This window comes from Poeciliopsis prolifica, unplaced genomic scaffold, assembly GCF_027474105.1.
Source record: "Poeciliopsis prolifica strain line A6 unplaced genomic scaffold, Auburn_PproV2 SCAFFOLD196, whole genome shotgun sequence".
NCBI classification, from domain to species: domain Eukaryota; kingdom Metazoa; phylum Chordata; class Actinopteri; order Cyprinodontiformes; family Poeciliidae; genus Poeciliopsis; species Poeciliopsis prolifica.
Window position 1 is genome coordinate 55,254 of NW_026562571.1, and position 19,981 is coordinate 75,234.

A 19,981-nucleotide genomic window follows, 5' to 3' on the forward strand; every position below is an offset into this window, starting at 1 on the left:
TGTGTTAGCATTATGTTGGAGTTTCCATCTATTTATATGTTTAGGTTAAAATTACTACTTCTGGATTTTTGGTTAAATTTGATTATTTAGTTTCAAAGTATATTCATGGTATTTGGTTTCCTTTTTACATGATGTGACCACTGCCGAGGCTTCAAAGCGTCTGTCGAGTAATGGAGGGGGCGTTTCCGTAAAGCGCGTATCGAAGCTTGCTTCATTTAGGGGAGGAGCTGAAAACGACGACATCCGAAGCCTCGCTGCCCGGCTGTACAGGTGACTGCTTCGGGAAGTGATTCAGATTTTGGCGCGGGGTTTGACAGCTCTATGAACCCCACAGGCTCCATTCAAAATGTGGGTTGTTGTAGGCGAGTTGCGGTCAGTTGAGAGAGTGGATAGAGGTTGATAGTTTGGATAGCAGAGTTTGGAGAGTGGTTATTTAGTTTTGAGACAGTTAGTTTGGTGTTTGGAGAGCTAAGGACAGAGAGAGAGAGATAGGAGATTTAGGAGCGTGTGCGTGTCTTTTCAAAGGCTGGAGAAGTAGTGTCAAAAAAAAAAATAATAATAATTTGAAACCAAAAACTGTGGAGAAGTTGTTGTTTCTTAATAAAAATGCATGTAATCATCCAAGTTACACAAGCATTAGCCTATTCACTACCCCCTCCCGAGTTCCACCAGCACTTAACTGTCCTCTGCTTGATTAAGCCCAGGCAATTTTTCTAGAGTCACAGAAAAGCATTTTTACACAACATGCCATATCACATGACACTACTATTTTGGGAAAAAATACACACAGAGAATACATTCAAACAATATTTTGTTATACACATATGTATATGACATAATTTATGTAGACAAAAGATTTCGTCCTACACCTTTTGTGACGTCATTCCCAGAGCCATAATAGACAAAAATTCAATGCGTCACACATGTTAAGATACAACTGGCTGTGATTATACACCTGGCCAGTAGGCGGTTTCGTGTGCACATGAAGCTTCAAGAAATGAACCCTTTCTCAAACCATTTGGCTCAAGTGGTTCAATGCCTCATGATCATCTCACCATCACTACTTTTTACTCACCATTGTTTATCCCTTGTAGATCGGCAGCAGTGCAGGAATATGGGAGGGGGCGGCCCAGTATTTTCTGCTTAAATGGCTGGATGATGTCATTAATTACCTTTCTGGGTTCGACCAATTAGAGGGTTTTCTTTGAAAGAGTGCTTTTTTTTTTCTTTGAAGTAACTTTTTGAGTTATCTTCTATAACATGGTTTATTTTTCAGACCATTTCATTATGTGGATGAGTTTGTAAATTAGATTAATAATGTTCTTGTTTTTCTGTTTAGATTTGTTTGTTGATTCTTTCCTGTTTAATTGTGGATTGGTCTGGTCAACTGCAGGTGTGTTGCCAATTGGCTAAAAAAACACTGAGCTCTTGGAAGCAGGGAAGGGATGTCTGAGGCAAATGTATTGAATAAAAGGCATCAGAAGAATCTGAAACTGGTGGCTAAGGACACAAGGAAAGTTATCCCCAAAAGAGTATATTTCAACCTTGTCAAGAAAAAGTAAAGAATAAGAAAATAAATAGTTGTGGTTGGATTATTAATAAAGAAATAAATGAAGCAGATATAAATTATTGTTTAATTAGTCCTATGGTAAATGTTTCTTGTACTCCACCTTGGTTAAATGGGAAAATTGAAGTTGATTTAAGTTTATTGGAAAGAGGCAGACAAATAGGAAAGGAAGAGGTCGAAGGATATATAAGGAAAGAATATAGAGATTATATACAAATGTATACAGATGCTTCTAAAATATTAAATGACAAAATTGGAATAGCATTCATAATTCCTGATTTAAATATTAAGACAAATAAAAGGATGACAGATAGACTGACAGTATATACAGGTGAATTAATGGCTATAGAATGGAGTGAGGAATCAGGAAAGAAGAAGATATTGATTTGCTCAGATTCAAATAGTGCATTGATAAGCATTGTAGAGCAAACTTCAGAAACAAGACAAGATATTGTATTGGATATAAATCAAAAAAATGTTTAAATGAAAAAATATGGATCCAATGTTAAATTAATTTGGATTCCTGTTCACATTGGAATAATAGGAAATGAGTTGGAAGAGAAATTTGCTAAAAATGCAGTAAAAAGAGATAATGTTGAACTAAATACTAAAATTAGCAGAAACGAGGTCAAAAATATAAGTAAAACATATAGTAAAAGGAAATGGCAGGAACAATGGGATAGAGAAGAAAATGGAACATTTTATTATAATATTCAAAAAAAAGTTGGGGAATGTAGGAAAGGTAATAGGAATAAAAAAGAGGAGGATATTATATCCAGATTCAGATTTGGGCATACGGGTTTAAAAAAGTACTTTGAAAATAATTAACAAACATAGTACAGGTATGTGTACATATTGTGAAAAGTCAGAAACAATACAGCATATTTTTTTAGAATGTAATAAATATACTCAAGAAAGAGAGATGTTAGTCAGAGAGTTAAATAGGAATGAAACTAAATTGGATATTAGAAATTTGTTACAAAAATCGTCTGAAGATGTGGTATTTAACAGCATATTTAGCTTTCTTGGGAGGACAGGTATTATGGAAAGATTATAGAGGTTATACATCTGGTCCATACTCCAGTCTGGAAGGTGGCGGTAATGCACCTAAAAGTTGTTTGCCAACCGCCATAAAGCAAAAAGAAGAAGAAGAAGAAGAAGAAGATTTTTTTTTTTTTTTGATTTTTACCAAAAACATTTATTTACAATAATAATAAAACAATTTCCTTTTTTTGTTGTTTTACAATAATTTACAAAAACAAATACATTATAATAAAACATCAGTATAAATTAGTTCATTATTTTCTGAAATGATGCACAACACTTTGTCACATCCCCATAACTCTAAAAACCCCTGCACATTCCCAGTGGCTCTGTGGAAAGCAAACTCCAACTTCAGCCTCGCCTTGATGTTTACCTTCCACAGAGCCACAACATCAACTTGAGGTCCATCCTGCATCTTGTCTCTTCGAGTTATATATATAGCTAATTTTGCCTCGGCTAATAAATAATTTAAAAGCCTTGACTTAAAACTAGTCGCTTTACTATGACGTACTCCGTTAATAAATAGTGCATCGGTAAAAATCATTTTAAAAAGACTAAAAACAGTCGATAAAAAACTAAAAAAGACTATCAAACGTGTGCAATCTATAAAAACATGAAAAACACTCTCTGACAACCTACAAAATGGACACTCATTTATAAAACCAGGACTAATCGCCGATAAAAACGCGTTGGTGGCTATAGCGCCATGGAGTATCCTCCACTGGAGGTCGCCAATCTTTTTTCTAATCGGCGGTTTGTACATTGTCCTCCAGTGGATTGGTTGTCCTTTCAGTCTTTCAACCCACACGCTGACGTCCCTCTTTCGAAGCGTTCTCTTGTTTAGAATTTTCACACAGTTTTTATATAAAGTCTTTGGTGCCACTTTGCACAAATCCATTTCTGAGTCCATGGTCTTTAGCAGAGGACCGCTGTCCTCTTCAAAGCTTGGACTCAGAAGAACCTTAGGAAAAGGATCTGTTTCTTTTGGCAGGCATTCTCCATCCTTGTATGCCTGCAATAAACTCTTCTCTTTTCCAGTCAATCTTTCTCTTATTCTCATCAGGACACGTTCCATCATTCTTGTAGACCTTACTTTCAGTGCGGCAGCGACCTTCTGGGCATCGCCAAAGTCTGCTCCTGACGCTCGAATCAGCCTCTTAAGGTCACCATTCCGGCTCTAGACAGCGTCTCTGTTAGCCCCAGGAACGTGTCCTCTTCAACATCCAGTCTTGCTCCGTACACCAAGGGTTCTTCTAATAGCCAATGCAGAGAATCAGTCATTTCCGCTCTACGCAATCTAAAAAGAGCACATGATTTAAAAACGCTCTGATAAAATTGCGGAGTTCCTTTAAACCTTAGAAGACTAAAATTTGTTAAAAACAGAGCAGCATCCAATCCCAAGGAATTCACGCGTCTTAGAATGCAACTGGCTACATCCTTCCACACAGGAGATCCTATCAGGTACTTTTGTAAAAACTGTATCCTAAACACAGTGACTCTACTGGCCAGGTGGACAAGGCCCTGGCCCCCCTCTTCTCTGGATAAAAACAACACCGACTGTGGCACCCAGTGACGATTGTTCCAGAAAAAATTAACCATTTCCGTCTGTATTCTTGCCAGCAGCCCTGACGGTGGATCTAGTACAATGAGCTTGTGCCAGAGTTGTGATGCGACCAGGTTATTAAGCACTAACACTCTTCCTCTGTACGACATTTTTTCATGCAACCATTTCCATTTCGCAAGTTTGTTTGATATTTTTTGTTCTAGGTTTTCCCAGTTTTTTTCAACAAAACTTTTCTCGCCTAAATACACGCCTAGATATTTTAGGCCATCTTTTCTCCAGGTCATGCCTTTGGGGAGAGCCGGGAATCCGTCGGGCCACTCGCCAACAGCCAGGGCTTCACTTTTTCCCCAATTTACTTTGGCGGCAGACAGCATGGAGAACTTTCTTATGATTTCTGTTAAAACGCTGACGTCTTTTTGATCTTTAATAAAAACCACGAGATCGTCAGCATAGGCAGATAAAACCAATTTGTCTTTAAAACCGGGTAAAACCAAGCCGTGAATGTCTGATCGCATCTTCTTTAAAAGGGGTTCCAGGGAGAGTGCATAGAGCATTCCCGAGAGCGCGCAGCCCTGTCGAACGCCTCTACACACTCTAAAAGGAGCACACAGGCTGCCATTGATCTTCAGCACACTCTCAATGTCACCGTACAACACCTGGATCTTGGCGATAAGACCCTCGCTGAACCCAAACCTCCTCATTACTTTCCAGAGGAAGTCGTGTTCAACGCGGTCAAAAGCCTTTTCTTGATCTAATGAAATCAAGCCTGTCTGTAGACCCAATGAACCGGAGACTTCCAAAATATCCCGAATTAGGTAGACATTGTCCACCATGGACCTGCCGGGGACGCAATAGGTCTGATCCTGGTGGATGACCTGCTCCATGGCTTTCCCTAGCCTAGTGGCCAGGGCCTTGGAGAGGATTTTATAATCTGTACAAAGGAGGGACACGGGGCACCAGTTCTTAATCTCTTGCAAGTTTCCCTTCTTAGGCAGCAGGGTGATAACTGCCCTGCGGCAAGACAAGGGGAGCGAACCGGTAGACAGACTCTCGTTGAATACGTCGAGCACGTCTTGGGCCAGAAGCTCCCAATAGGCCTTGTAGAACTCGACCGTGAGCCCGTCAACGCCTGGAGACTTCCGACCCTTCATGCCAAGGAGGGCTGTGTGTAGTTCCTGCAGGCTCAGAGGCCGTTCCAACTCCAGGTTGGTCTCCGCAGAGACCTGAGGTAGTTCCTCACAGAACTCCTCCAACAGTTCGTCGTTCTCTCTGTGTTCGCTGCGGAACAGAGAACGGTAAAATTCCACAGCCCTCCTCCTTATCTGCCCCGGTTCGCTCAAATGCTGCCCCGTGTCCGACAGCAAGGAGTGGATCATTTTCCTCTGTCCGTGTTTCCTCTCCAGGCTGAAGAAAAAGCCAGAGGGAGCATCCATCTCTGTGATGTCCTGTATCCGGGATCTGACCAATGCGCCTTGGACTTTATTTTCCAGCAGGTTTGCTAAAGTTAGCTTTTTAGATTTGAGAGCTTCAAAATACTCTCGATTTCCTGTGGAGTCACTAAGTCGTTCTAATTCCACTATACTCATCTCCAGATCTCTGATAGATCCGGCAATGTCACGAGTGACATTGACAGTGTGCTGTTGACTCAGCAGTTTTATTTGAACCTTTCCATAGTCCCACCACTGTCTAAGAGAGCTAAAATCAGCTTTCCTTTCCCTAAAACCAGTCCAAAAATAAGTTAAAACCTCTTTAAAGCTCTGATCATAAGTTAAAGCAGAATTAAAATGCCAGTACGCGCTTCTAGGTAAAATGTTTCTGATAAAAACACTACCTAAAAGCAACGAATGGTCTGTAAAAGCCACTGGTAAAATCTGGCATGTTTTAAACACGTTAAAATGGTGTTTAAAACAATAAAAACGATCTAAACGAGCTAAAGAGATTTTACTATCAACAATGTGGGACCATGTATACTGCCTGGCGCCTGCATGCATCCTCCTCCATACGTCCACCAGGCCATGAGACGAGACCAGTTGCTTCAAGACCCGTTGGGCCGCCGGATGTGGCTCTGTGTGATTGCGATCTAAAAACTCGTTCTCAGTACAATTAAAATCCCCACCTATAAAAACATAATTCTCGGTCCCGCAATCACCCAGCCTCTCCCCAATTTTCTCATAAAAACATTTCTTCTCTGCATTGGCTATCGGAGCATAGATATTAATAAAAAACATGTTAAAACAATCAAATTTTGTCTTTACTAAAAGACATCTCCCTTGCACTACATGTTCAATTTCTATAGAAAGTGGGGTGAAAGCTTTTGAAAAAAGAAAACCCACCCCTGCACTCTTGGAGGTGCCATGACTTAAAATCACCTCTCCCTCCCACTCCTTGCCCCAGTCTGTTTCTATTGTACAATCACTATGTGTCTCCTGTAGATAGACGATATCAATTTTCTTTTGTTTCATCATCTGATAAATCAATGCCCGTTTTTCAGCCTCCCTCCCCCCATTTAGATTCAAGGATGCTATTTTAAATGAATCCATCTTAGGTAAAAGGCTAAAACAAACACACCAAAACATTAAAATAGATATTAAAAAACTACTGTACATCATAAAAATTGTTTTCTGGCTTTAGACATTATTTTCTTTAACCTAAAAATTTCTGTGTCTGTAAAACCTGAGTCCTCTTTATGTCTAATGTGATGCCTTGCGGAAAAATAGAAAAGTCTTAAATTTGGGAAATAGCTCTCAAGCTTTATCCCTCTGAGACCTTTTGTTTGTTTTAAAAAGGTTCTAAATGTTTCAACCGGGTATCTGGGTTCTCTACTCGTCTGAGATACAGAAGCTTCACTGGTATCTGAGAAATAACTCTCTTCATCACTGCTGTCCGATACCTCCCTCTTCTCCACAACCGGCTTACTTTCCTTCTTACTGGCCTGCACAGCAGCCACCACATTTTTCCTCTTGCTGCGCCGTTTCACCGGGACACAAGCTTCCAGCTCCATTTCCTCCTCCACCTCACCTGTTTCTCCCTCCGCTCCAGCCACTATAAACGACTCCACACTGTCTTTTCTTTGTACCTGTCTCTCCCCCTGAACCTCTCTCCCCTCGCTCTGATCTCCACACACTCGATGCTCCTCATCACCCCTCACATCCTCCTTTCTTTCTGCACACCATCACTCTCCTTCCCTACACTTCCACCCACACCACCATTCACCCCATCACCACACACCACCGTGCTCTCATCCTCTCCTATACTCGCACCATTACCACCGTCCTCCACCGCCTCTTTCACAATGTTTCCTGTCACATCCTCCTCCACCACCGCTGGTTCCCCCGCAGCGGCAGCCGCGCCAGCAGCAGCAGCAGCGGCAGCAGCAGCAGCAGCGGCAGCAGCAGTGGCGGGTTCCCCCGCCGCCACGGCGGGTTCCCCCGCAGCAACATTAGCAGTGTCTCCCTCCACAACATTCACCTCACTATTTGTTTTTTTACCCTGTTCAGCGGCAACGGGCTGCTGCTGCTTTGCCGAGTCCGGCTTGGCCAGTTCTGCCTTATCAGGGCACATCTTTATGATGTGGCCCTCCTGCCCACAACCAAAACATTTCATCTGCCCTGATGTGGCAAACAAAACATAATCAAAATCATCCACTCTAACGTGGAAGCGCAAATTCATTTCCTCATCCTTTCTGTTCAGTATCATAAATAACTGTCTACGGTGAGAAACAACATGTTTCAATAGCGGTGATTTACACCCGGAAAGGACTTTTTTCACCGGCGACACCACCTTTCCGTGTCTCGACAGTTCTTTAATCAAAATTCATCACTGATGAAAGAAGGTACGTTTGACAACATTATCTTAGTGGCTGGTAACGTGAGCGGTGAAACTTGTAAAAACAACCCATTCACCGAAACACCCTTTTCCACCACCTGCTGTGCATGTTCCACCTTCTCCACAAACAACACCACTGCCCCATTCATACGTGCAGCCGACTTTATATTCCCGTGCCCAATGATCTCACCCACCGCCAAACAAACTTCCTCCACGCTGCACGGAGAACCAGCACCCACCTTGATGCCGTTCTTCCGTGTCAGCGTGGAGAAAGACCCACCACCGACAACACCCACCATTGTTGCCGTCAGACGCCGGCAAGCCAGGCACGCCCGACGGCCACACCCCAAACAAACGAACAAAAACCCCTTAAAACGTGATAAAACTAAACACAAGAAAAAACAATTAAACAAGTAAACTAAACACCCAGTAAAAACAGTAAGAAAAAGATAAAGAAAAGATATACAATCACTCTTGCTTTCACTCTTCCTCCGCTCCTCCTCACACACCCTTCTCTCACTCGAAGAAGAAGAAGAAGAAGAAATTGGTGGCTGATGCTGTTTCTTTTTTACCTTGATGACCCTTGACCACACTATTTTATAGCCATTCATCCTGAAAGGTGTGCAGTAGACTTTAGATCAGAAGAACGAAAAGGATGTTTTTCTCTTAAGACAAATTAAACAGGAAAAGAATCAAAGTCCTTCATCAGATAGGCTTTCCATATTTTGATGAAGCCTCTATCACTGTGTTGTTTTGAAATTGATACTTTTCAAAAACCAGCAGAAATCCAAATGGAAGGTGGTAAACTGACCTCTGGCTGAAAAAACAATGAAAATCACAATTATTAATCATTTTCCTTCTACTTTTCACTAATTTTCTGTTCTATGCTGGTCTGAAACATAAAATCAAAACAACACACAATAAATCATGAAAGTGGAACATCACAAAATTTGTAGAAATTGAAGGGGTTATTTTTTTTTGCAAGTGTGTATCTTTTAGCTTTGGTGTTTCTGATGCAAATGCATTTTGTAAAGCTGTCAGAGAGCTTACAAATTCACAGTCAAGTAAATTAAGTTTAATTAAAAATTTAAAAGTCAATATTTGGAGCAAAATTAGAAAGAAAAAAATATCAAAGTTTAGAGTCAGGAGTGAGCTACATGTTTATGTGTTGGAGTATAAACAAGGTGGAGAGAGATGTCACTGCTGTGAGTTTAGGCCTTGCAATTATAGCCTAATGGTAGAACAGAGGAGAAAGCAACCCCCAAATATGCTGTTGGAATGACTCGACAACTTAATAATAAATCTGCTGAAAGATTTATTACAAGTGTTAAAAAAAAAGAACCAGAGACAAGACAGAGAAAAGATTAGCATTAGGTTGGAAAAAAGACAATGTAGTTAGGTATGGAGTCAAAGAAAAGAGAGAGTGAATGTGATGACCTACTGAAAGACCTTTAGTGCAATCACATCAGCAAGGGACAAATCACACAGCGAAGCATTGCACCATCACATTACCACCACCATGTTTGACTGTGTCTATGATGTTCTTTTTAAGAAGTAGGTTTTTGGTAAATGTGAGACAAACCTTGGTAAATGTGAGACAAACCTTGTGTTTTTTTGAGTCAGCATTGGCTCTGACCTTTGAACTCAGTCATTTTTACACAGTCTGTCCTCATTGTGGAACCATGACTGCTGTAACCGTTTCCAGACTGATGTCAGTGATTTTAGTTCTCATCTGTTCTGAAATTCTTTTAGAATGGATTATGAGGCTTTTTGAGATCTTATAAATATACACTGTGCATTTAAAGAATTTACTTGTTTCCACAGATCAGGAATTAGACGTTTACAAAAAGGTTGCTAATAAAACTGTGAATTCATGATTTTTAAAGAGTATGGGAGGTCAGACAGGGTATATTTACAAATAGTTTTGATGCATTTTTAAGTGAAAATTTAAATTACCTTAATATTTGAAAAAATTGCATGTGACAAAATAGCACAAGGCAAACATTACCAACTCTGACAAGAGTCTCTCATAGAAATGTTGATTAAATGGCATTAGAGTAGTAGTAGTAGACTGAGGTTTGGTTGAAGAGTCACAGCAGTTTTCTAAAGCAGATGTGGAAAAGCACAACAGCGCCAAGCTTGCAGTCTCTGGCCAATTTTTCTAATTTCAGTGAGTCTCCTCTGGAAGATGGAGGGCAAACTATAGTATTTACAGAAGGTAAAACTGGATATCCTTCAGGAGGACAAAGAAGGAAAACAATAACTGTGATTCTTTTCCCGGCTGCTCAGACAGCAGGGAGAAAAAGAAGAGAACAAACTGTGTTGCGTATCGCATGTACACACAATAGAAACTTGATAGGTTTCTGCAGAGGGTGAAGAAATGGGCTGAAAGTTTTGTGGCGTCCTTGTAATTGGACAAGCTCCCATCAAACCAAAACACAGCAGAGCTCTGAACCGGAGCCTCTGGCTGGGTTCATCAGTACAAACTGTAAGATCCTCATCCATTCTTTCTCAGGGTCACAGAAACATTTCTGGAATAATGTTTGATTGTATTAATTTTAAGAATATTTATCTTATGTTTTTCCCATTCTTTTTTATAAAAAAAAAGAATGGGAAAAACATTCTTTTCCCAATACAGTTTTATTTAAAACTGTATTATTCACAGACACTCTGCATCAAACTGGATGCAGAGTGTCTGTGAATAATACAGTTTTAAATAATATCTGGAGCATTTTTATTTTTTTTGCCTAGTCATATTTAGGTTCCACTTTGTGTTGGTCTGTCACAGCATATTCATGTAAAATAAATTTAAGTTTGTGACTGAAATGTGGAAAAATATGAAAAAAGAATATATAAGAATGTAAAGCAGTGAATGTAGTATACATAGATAATGACTTTATTAGTTAGATCTTGAAATAACTCATAGCAGAAAGTCAGTTGGTAGATTTTTTTTTATCAAAAGACGCCAAAATAAAATCTTGATAACTCTCTTTCTAGAAAGATAAACTAACTATCTTTAACCCAATAACTGAAAAAAAGATAAAAGTAATAAAATATTCTCTCTTTCAGTAATAATATAACAAAACACCAGATGGTTTTCATTTCCAGTTGGTTTTCAATCTGTGCTCCAAGTTAAAAGGCTGCCTTCTGAATATATGGGTTGTTCAGATTATTTAAATATTCATGTGTGTTTCCAAAAATAAAATGGAGAATCCATCTTTGGTAAAGAAATTCAAAGTCTCTTTTGATCATCCTCAGCTTTGATGCATTTTCTAACTTGTCCATGTGCAGTGTACAGTTTGGACATTGCTGCCTATAAATCAAAATAAAGTCTAACCAAAGCATCAGTAAACACAACACAAATATATTTCATAAGGAATTTTCTCTGATTTCTTGCTTCATGTTTACCTACAAGAGACCAGACTCTTTAAAGCATGCAGCACTTTCCGCTATCTTCTTTGTCTTTTCTACCAGTGATAAAGTGTTGTTTGATCATGTGACTGGTATGATGGAGAAATTGTGTGTCTGTTGCAGTTTCGCAAAATACATTATGATACAGCCAAAAAACAATCTCATCCTATTGCAAAACCCTTTTACCAAAAAACGTGTTTTGCCAATATAGCTGTTTCCATCAAACAATTTATTTTGTATTTTGAATTTGCACAATTTTATGGTCAATGGAAACACAGCTAATGAAAAGACTGAAGTTCTATTAAAAATGTAATGGATCAGAGTTAAAAGCTCTCCCATACTTCAACCAAAGTGTTAAAATCGACTCTCATTGATGCATGAGGAAAATTTCATAGTTATGTTGCTTCAACTAGTCCACTACCACTATTTATTTAAATATATAAATTTGTTCTCAGTTGTCATGTAGCTTCAGTGAAAGATTTCTAATTATTTTAAACAAATTAACAAGAATCACATATTCTTGTGATGTTTGTATGTCCTGTATTTTGACAACATTCTCCTGTATTTTACAGGATACACAACTCTCAAAGCAGACACATGCCATGTTCTTTGTAATTTGCATGTCATACAAGCTGCTAACAAACAGGTTTTGTGCCTCTGTTTAAAAGCTCAATCACTGCATTAAATCACATTGCACGTCCCCTGACTGCAGCTCTAGTAAAGAATGATCAATAAAAAAAGAAGCACCCACAGACTGATTAGCTTTGCTCTTGTTTTGTTTGGGCCTCTGGTCAAAATGGAATGTTTTCTTGATAGTTCCATAGATCACAGCTGGCCTGAAATTGCAGAAATAGGAAGTCTGCACAATTATCGCCTGCATTTGTTAAAAGTTGTCTTGGACACAAAGAGAATACCCAAAGCCCTAACGCTTTCTAGAATACATAGATGGCTATGAAATATTATTTCTGCTTTGTAACTCATTTGACATTATACATGATATCAAAGGGATTATCTAAATTCATTGTAGCAATAATACTGATGAAATCATGTCTGTTCTGGTAAAGGTATGGCTTTATATTTCATTTCAGTGCATATGACTCTTTCTGCAATGCAGAAAAGCATCAGACATTTTCCAGAGAATTGATCAAACAAGAGGCAGCAGGTCCAAATTGCAGTCAGACCTAATCTGGATGAAAAAGAAGTAATTCAAGCTGCTAAAGTTGCAACACAAACTGTTGCAACACTCAGTAAGAAGAGATGCAGATATAATATTCCATCTGCTTTGTGTGTGTGTGTGTGGAAATTACAATGCACTATATGTTCCTCAATTGCTGTAAAATGAGAATACTGTTGCCTATAGAACTATAAAAAGTAAATAAAACTATATCTGTAATGTTATGAAGCTGCAGTCATATCTAATAAGTGTTTCTTTAGATGACATTCAAACATAATGAATGTTGCCATTGGTCTGTCAGATGGCAGCAGCTTCAGTCAAGCACACTGAGCACAATACAGATGGCATTTTTCTCACTTATTTCTATTCCTCTGTGGGTCTGACCTGAAAAGATTAGACCACTAAATTATGAAAGTCAAGCAGCTGGTCTTTTGCAGAAAAGAAATGTGGATATATTAGAAGTCTTTAAAACTGATTCATTTGGCTTTTATTTCTATGTATTCGGGTTGTAAAGACTCACTAGAAGAACCCGGAAAATCAGCCACGACACAGGAGTGAGTAGAAAACTCAGATATTTATTAAAAGACAGCGCAGACCGGGCTCACTGGAGCTGCAGCACTGGCGTGGCGATCAGGTCAGCTGCAGCACTGGCGTGGCGATCAGGTACTGGAGTGATCAGCTGAGGGACGAGCTGGAGAGCAGATGCTGCGCTGACTCAGGACTCAGAAGGAAGTGCCTGTGGAGGGGAACCCTTAATGCAGGGCAGCACATCAACTCTGTGAAGCAGCAGAAGTACCAAATCCAAATTCTTGGTCAGATGGGCTGAGGTCATGCACGATGGCGGCTGAGAGCAGACTCTGTGGGAGTGGACGAGAGCAGTGTAACCAAAACAGGCATGGGTAGAGATCCAGATGGGTGGTCAGCAAAAGTCTGACAAGGGCAAGACAAAAGGAGCAAATCCGGGGAATGACAACATGGTTGTAATAATGAGGGCGAGATAGGAGTGTTGGAAAACTACTTGCTGAAAGCATTCGATAATCTGGCAGTGTGGTTGTGACTGAGAGAGGCTTAAGAAGGGAAACAATCGGGGAGCAACACAGGTGCAAGAAATAACAAAAATTAGGAATATGACATGGTGGGCTCAAAACAGAAACCACAGAGCACCATGTGAACATCACCTCAAGGTCTGGCCCCTGAAGGATCACCTGGCTGATGAGAGCCTTGTCCATAATGTGGGGGCACAGAACCCATGAGCACTCCTCTGACCCATAACCTCCCAGTCAATTAGACAATAGGTGGCAACCTCCAAGTAAAACCTTGGAGGTTTTACTTGGAGGTTATGGTTTTACTTGGAGGTTGCCATAAAATGTTTATTCACATTTGAAACTTTGCATATTGACTTGATGTGTCCAAAAACCAAAGAAGGGATGTTCAAATGTTAAACTGTACATGTCAAAATACAGACTTGCTCTTCCATATATACACAAACATTGAATGTGTTGAAAATATCCTCTAGGACAAATGTGTTAGGATTGTAAAGGACCTGTTAAAGGGTAAAAGGCAGCCATGTTTAATTTGAGATATTGCCAGAGTAACAACATTGCTTTCATTTGGAAAAAGCTTTCCGCAAACTGCTGTGGGCTATTGTATCAACATCCATTCATCCAGCCACAGTTTGCCGGTGCTTTAGCCCTCAAGAAGGCCAGACAATAGTTATTAGAATGAGGGAGCCGACAGGAGGCTGCAACAATGTCTTTATTTTTACTATTGATGCCCATATTAGGAATAGAGAGAGGAAAAAAGGATGTATGTGTGAGGGAGTGTTTGTGTGTGTTGAGGTTGCCTGTTTTTACTGAGTGTGTAATGTGTGGGGATGTGAAGTACAGATTACATCTGATGATTAGATGTGTCTCCTTAAACCATCAGCAGTTCTAGGATATTTTGAAGCAAGCACTTGCAGTATTACCTCTGGTCAGGTGGGGGAGCTATTGTTCTGCAGTTTTCTTGTCTGCCCTCCTTGGTTCTACTTGATATTCAGCTCTCTAAGCGTTTCAAAAGAGCGGCACCCTGAAATAGATGTGCTTTACTCTCGTCAGCTGCCATAATACAATCACTTACCTGAGAGATGTTACTGATATCCATCCATGCCAGGAATAGCAGTCTGATTTTACGGCCAATATAGAAAAAATAAATAAAATAAAATCTCACAGTCACTGTTGCTATAGCGATCCCCCACATCACCAACCAAAGCCTACTGCAAAAACACATTTCGTCAAGGTGGATGGATTTGAAAACTGTGACAACAAAATGAATTTTGTAAGTGTAAGGGATGGTGGTGTCACAGCAGGGAGGGACGGCTGGGTTTGGGCTGATGCTGTGTCATGCACATGTTCCTGTGAAAGATCCTATCCCTTTCTTTTTGCTTCTCTTTCTTCTGTTTTCAGCTTCCCCCGGTGCATGCTGATGCGGATAGTTATCATCCAAAGAATATGCAGCAACTTGATCCATTATTCATGACTCAGCAAAAGTAATAATGCTTCCTCCCAAGGCTATCTACCACTTCTTTTCTTAGGGGTTTCTGATGTTCCCTATTAGAAGTTATGAGTCTTAAGACACAACAAAGTGTTTAAAGTGAGGCAATGCACACTCTGAGATAAACTGAGTTCCGGCTGCTGGGTTGCAGTTGTGAGCAGTCTGGTTAGCAGTCACTTCAGGCACACACAACTCACTCATTTGTTGTGCACTGTGGTGGGAAACAAGCTTTTACACCTTCAAGAATAATGTCCTGGTTCTCCCAGTGGATTTGAAGGAGTAAGAGAGGAATTCTCAAGACCCTGAGCAAAGAAAGTTTGACTCTTAAGAATGTTTAACCAGACTAATTTAACAAGCTTAGGGGGAATATTTGACATTCAGGTGTGAAGAAATTACACACTCTGTAATGCTCTGTTTCACTTTGGGTTCATTTCCCAAAATTGTGTGTCAGCCTATGAGTGTATTCATTATGTGGTTTTGCATGTACAGATGAAAATTAAAATGCACTTTAGGAATCTAAAGTCCTCATCCAACACATGGGGTGTGCTGTGGTGGCGCAGGGTGTGAGCACTCCCCATGTTTGGAAGCCTCAGTTGTCATCGCGGGTTTGACTCCCGGTCCCGGCGACCTTTGCTGCATGTCTTCCTCACTCTCTTTCCTGTCTATCTACTGTAAAAAAATACAAGCCACTAGTGCCACAAAAACTCTTTAGAGAAAAAAAAACATACATGTCTTATCAGAAATTGTGTTAAACTGACCCACCATAGTTTTTGTTGATGATGTGATGCTATTTGAAACCTTCAGAGATTTCTTGATTCTTCAGGTCTGGCAGAAATCAGACTTGGACATTATCAGTAAAATTGTACCATTGAGGTTAATCAAAAACATTCAAGATGTAAGAATATTATTGAGGTTGGTATTGATTATTTTCTATTAATAAATAAAATTATGATTTGAAAACATTATTTGTATTCCACTAGAATATCTTTGCCTGATAACAAAGTTCTATTGTATACTGTGACAATAATATAGGAGTTTGCCCTATAATAGGTAGGCTGCTGGTTCATTTTGGGAGAATAGCGACCACAGCTGCAAAAATCTAATTGCTCAAATCTACAAATATTTGAAATCCACTCTAAAATGTTAACTGCCTATTTTATTAGTTTAACACCAAACACACCTTAATGTGAATTAAGGGAAAACATTGGAAAACATCTTAATAGTCATGTTAAGATGTGTTAAGACCACTTTTATCTGCAACCTCCTTTATTTCTGTTCTTGGGGTTACAAACAATTAGCACCAAAGAAAAACAAATGGTGATCCAGGATTGGCTGCTTTGCCAACTCCAGCCAATAACATGTCAAACATGTTATTGGCTGGAGTACCTATGTTTTTCAGCTACCTAAGCTTTATATTCTTTTGAATATTTAGATATGCTTCCTGAAAAAAAATCATTTAATTTTTCACAAATATTTCAGAGTTACTCTCCACAAGAAAATCTGCAAATATAATAATCTGCAAATACTGAATAGGTGGAGGTCAACCAAAACCCATTTCCTCGTGGGACTCAATACCTGATATCAACAATATCAGGTATTGTTGTAGAAGTTGTAATTTTTCCTACAACTTCTACCACAACTACTACTTTTAATTACAATGTAAATGCTAATAATGACATCTATCCTGCAAGAAAACCATGAAATTTACACTCTCCACTTTGATCACATTTATTAGTTTTATTAAAAGAGCAATTTGTGCATATCATGTCATTCCTATTACTGTATGTCTAATAATAATAATGAATGATGATTTCAATCACTACCAGATCTGATGTGGAGATGGTTTATTTCAGGAGGCTCCCAGGAGACAACTCAAATTGGTTTTCTCCGTCTCAAACAAAAGTTGTGTTCAACCGATGGGCTGGAAAGTGAGCTGCTGTGGCAACCTGTCTGGCAACCCTGTTTGCTTGGGTGCTGCTGATGTCCAACTGTATTATTGCCTTTACTTTGAAACAAACTACTATGTTATTTCTGAGACAACCTTTCAAGCCATTAGTTTGTCAATGATGAGGAACAGTGAGTCAGAGGGGAGGGATAGTAAGGAAGTGAAAAAAAAAGTTTTTGTGCAGTATCAGATTCAAACTAGTGATCTGTTGCATTACAGTGTTAAGTCTTCTCCATGATCGTAATACCCACACACAGTGACTGTTAGCATCTAAATAGCTGAAACTACAAAAGGAGAAATTTTATATCAAAGCAGTCAGAACTGACATTGATTAGTTTAATCAATCAGTCATTGACACTTTTTCTTCAAAGTCTGTTACTTGTAAATGTGTCAACACCATATTGGATTTAAGCAAATCTAGATTTGTCTTAGCATTATCAGACCTATTGATTACTTTTGTGTATCCAACATGCTAAGATATTATAACGGATAACTTGAGCTTGGTGTTTGAAAAAAACATAAGAATTCCAGGTGTCTGTTTTAAAATGTCCTATGTCCTGTCTTCTGCACTCTGCTTCAGCATCTACGTAAAATTGCAATGTATCATAGGTTATCAATATACTCCATCTTTAAGGTTCTCAGGTGAAAAGAGTCTTAAAAGCTCTGCTTTCAAGAATCTCTGTACAGCCAGTTTCTCACTCATCCATTTACAGAGCAGCTTTTCTTCTAATTGCATATCTTATTTTCTCTAAGATGTATGCATTTATATACTTTCTGCAAAGTAGGTAATCATAGGGCAGAGTTATCAATGGAAGCTTCAGTTAGAGGACCGCCTTGTAGCTTAGCATTCCAAATTACATTCCTTATCTGCCAAATTGCTTATCAGCAATTTCATTTTTATGTCTCGGAGTTAAAAATGTCATTGTACCAATCTACTGACTTATCACCTTCGATCGCCATGAGAGTCGTGTGGAATGTGTGTGCTTTAGATGGATCAGTGGCAGATCATGAGCCCATGTTGAAACAAATTAGAGAGCAATGGAACGGCAATAGAAGAAAGATTCTAATAATGTTTGATCAAAACTAAGCAGATTTTGTTCACCACATTTTCCACTATTCTGGATGAGCATTGCACAAGACAGGCAAGATATATCTCACTTTATCAACTTTATGAAATATAACTAGTGCTCTGATGTGAAATGTCTGAATGACATTTTTCAGTCACATGAGACTCTGGCCTGCACTGATGAATATTCAGCCACCTCTGCATTAACAACCACAATGACTTTCTGATCAATATATGTTATAACTATTTGATCATTGAAGGGTACTAAGACTGTATATGGATTATTGGTAAACTCATCCCCAAAATATCTACAGGCTGGCTAATAATCTGATTATTGATAGGCTTGGACTAATGACTGAGAGGCCAGAACAGGCCTCTCTTTTGTGTTAGCACTGGAGAGGCTAATGACTAACATGATGAGGATGATCACTGATTGGACAGCTTCTTTTTTGCTGTCCATTAGCACAGATAGGATAGGTCTGGTATGCATCGTATCACAATACAAAAACCAGAGTGCTACACTTATGACCATTCAAAGGACAAAACCCCCAAACACACGCACAATGCAAATGTGTTGTTTTCCATCATCTCATCAGTGAAAGCGACTGATGAGATGTTTGCTCATCGGAACATCTGATAAGCGATCTGTCTCATGGAGAGTCTACAGAATCAGCTCCACAACACACTTCATGGCACAGGTAAGAGATTTGCATTTCCAATGTCTTTATTGCACAGATATTGCAGCATATCTCGCTAGTTGAAACCAGACAACCTTGGGGCACCCACTTGCCTCAAAGCTGTGCACTCAGACCACCCAGCATCAGCATCTATTGCGTTGTTTTACATGTGAAAGAAACTGGGAGTTGCCGAGGTATGCTAACAAGCGGGCAACCTAACAAGGCTAAGGAAAGCCAAATCGATTCTCTGGTGGAGTGGTTATTGGTTCTGGTGTCTTAGCAGGTAGCGAGTTACCTGCTTATAGGCCTGGAGCTCAGAACATAGAGTGTCATACATCCGGGCCGGCGAGAACCGTGTGAAAGAGACCGTGAGTTTATGAGGTGTGCTACTCTGGCTAACCTTGTAGTGCTAACAAGGAGTGTATGCCAAATCGATTCTCCGGTGGAGTGATTGTTGGTTCTGGTGTGTTAGCGAGTAGCTAGCAGGCTGTCTGTGACCAGTCTCCTGGATAGTCCACAGAAGCAGCTCCACAACACATTTCATGGTACAGGTAAGAGATTTATATTTTCTACTGTCCTCAATGTACAGATATTGTAGCATATCTCACCAGTTGTAGTAACAAGGTGAACTGCCCAGGCATTAACTGTGTCGTTTTTGCCTTGGCGACATCAACCGATTGCTTCAGTCTCGCACACACAAGGGTAAACAACTGGCATGCCTACTAGCGTGCCTAGGCACAAACAGGCAAACACACACTCACTGGAAACATGCTACACTTAGCATTCTGTTGATTGTACACATGATTTTCATGTCATAGTTGCAACTCCTCATATTCAAGCTGTTTGTTTTCTTTTTCTCACTGCTGATCACCCCCTGGTTCCTGTGTGTTTTCATTGTGCTTTTTTCCATTCACATCTCTTTGTCCTGGGAACATTAGGATCCGCAACAAATCAAATCCAAATTTTAGAATTTGGATGTGGAAGGACCTTGAGATCTTTAAACAGGAGTTTCTTAAAGAGGCAGAAGCCCAATTTCAATGCACTAAATCACAAAGTAAAATTTCTTTTATGCCATATTTGATATATATAGCATTTTTATAACTAATGAAGGTTAAAGAGTTACTTGATTGTGCTATTAAATAGAATTATGTGGCTGGAAAACACACACTGGTACTT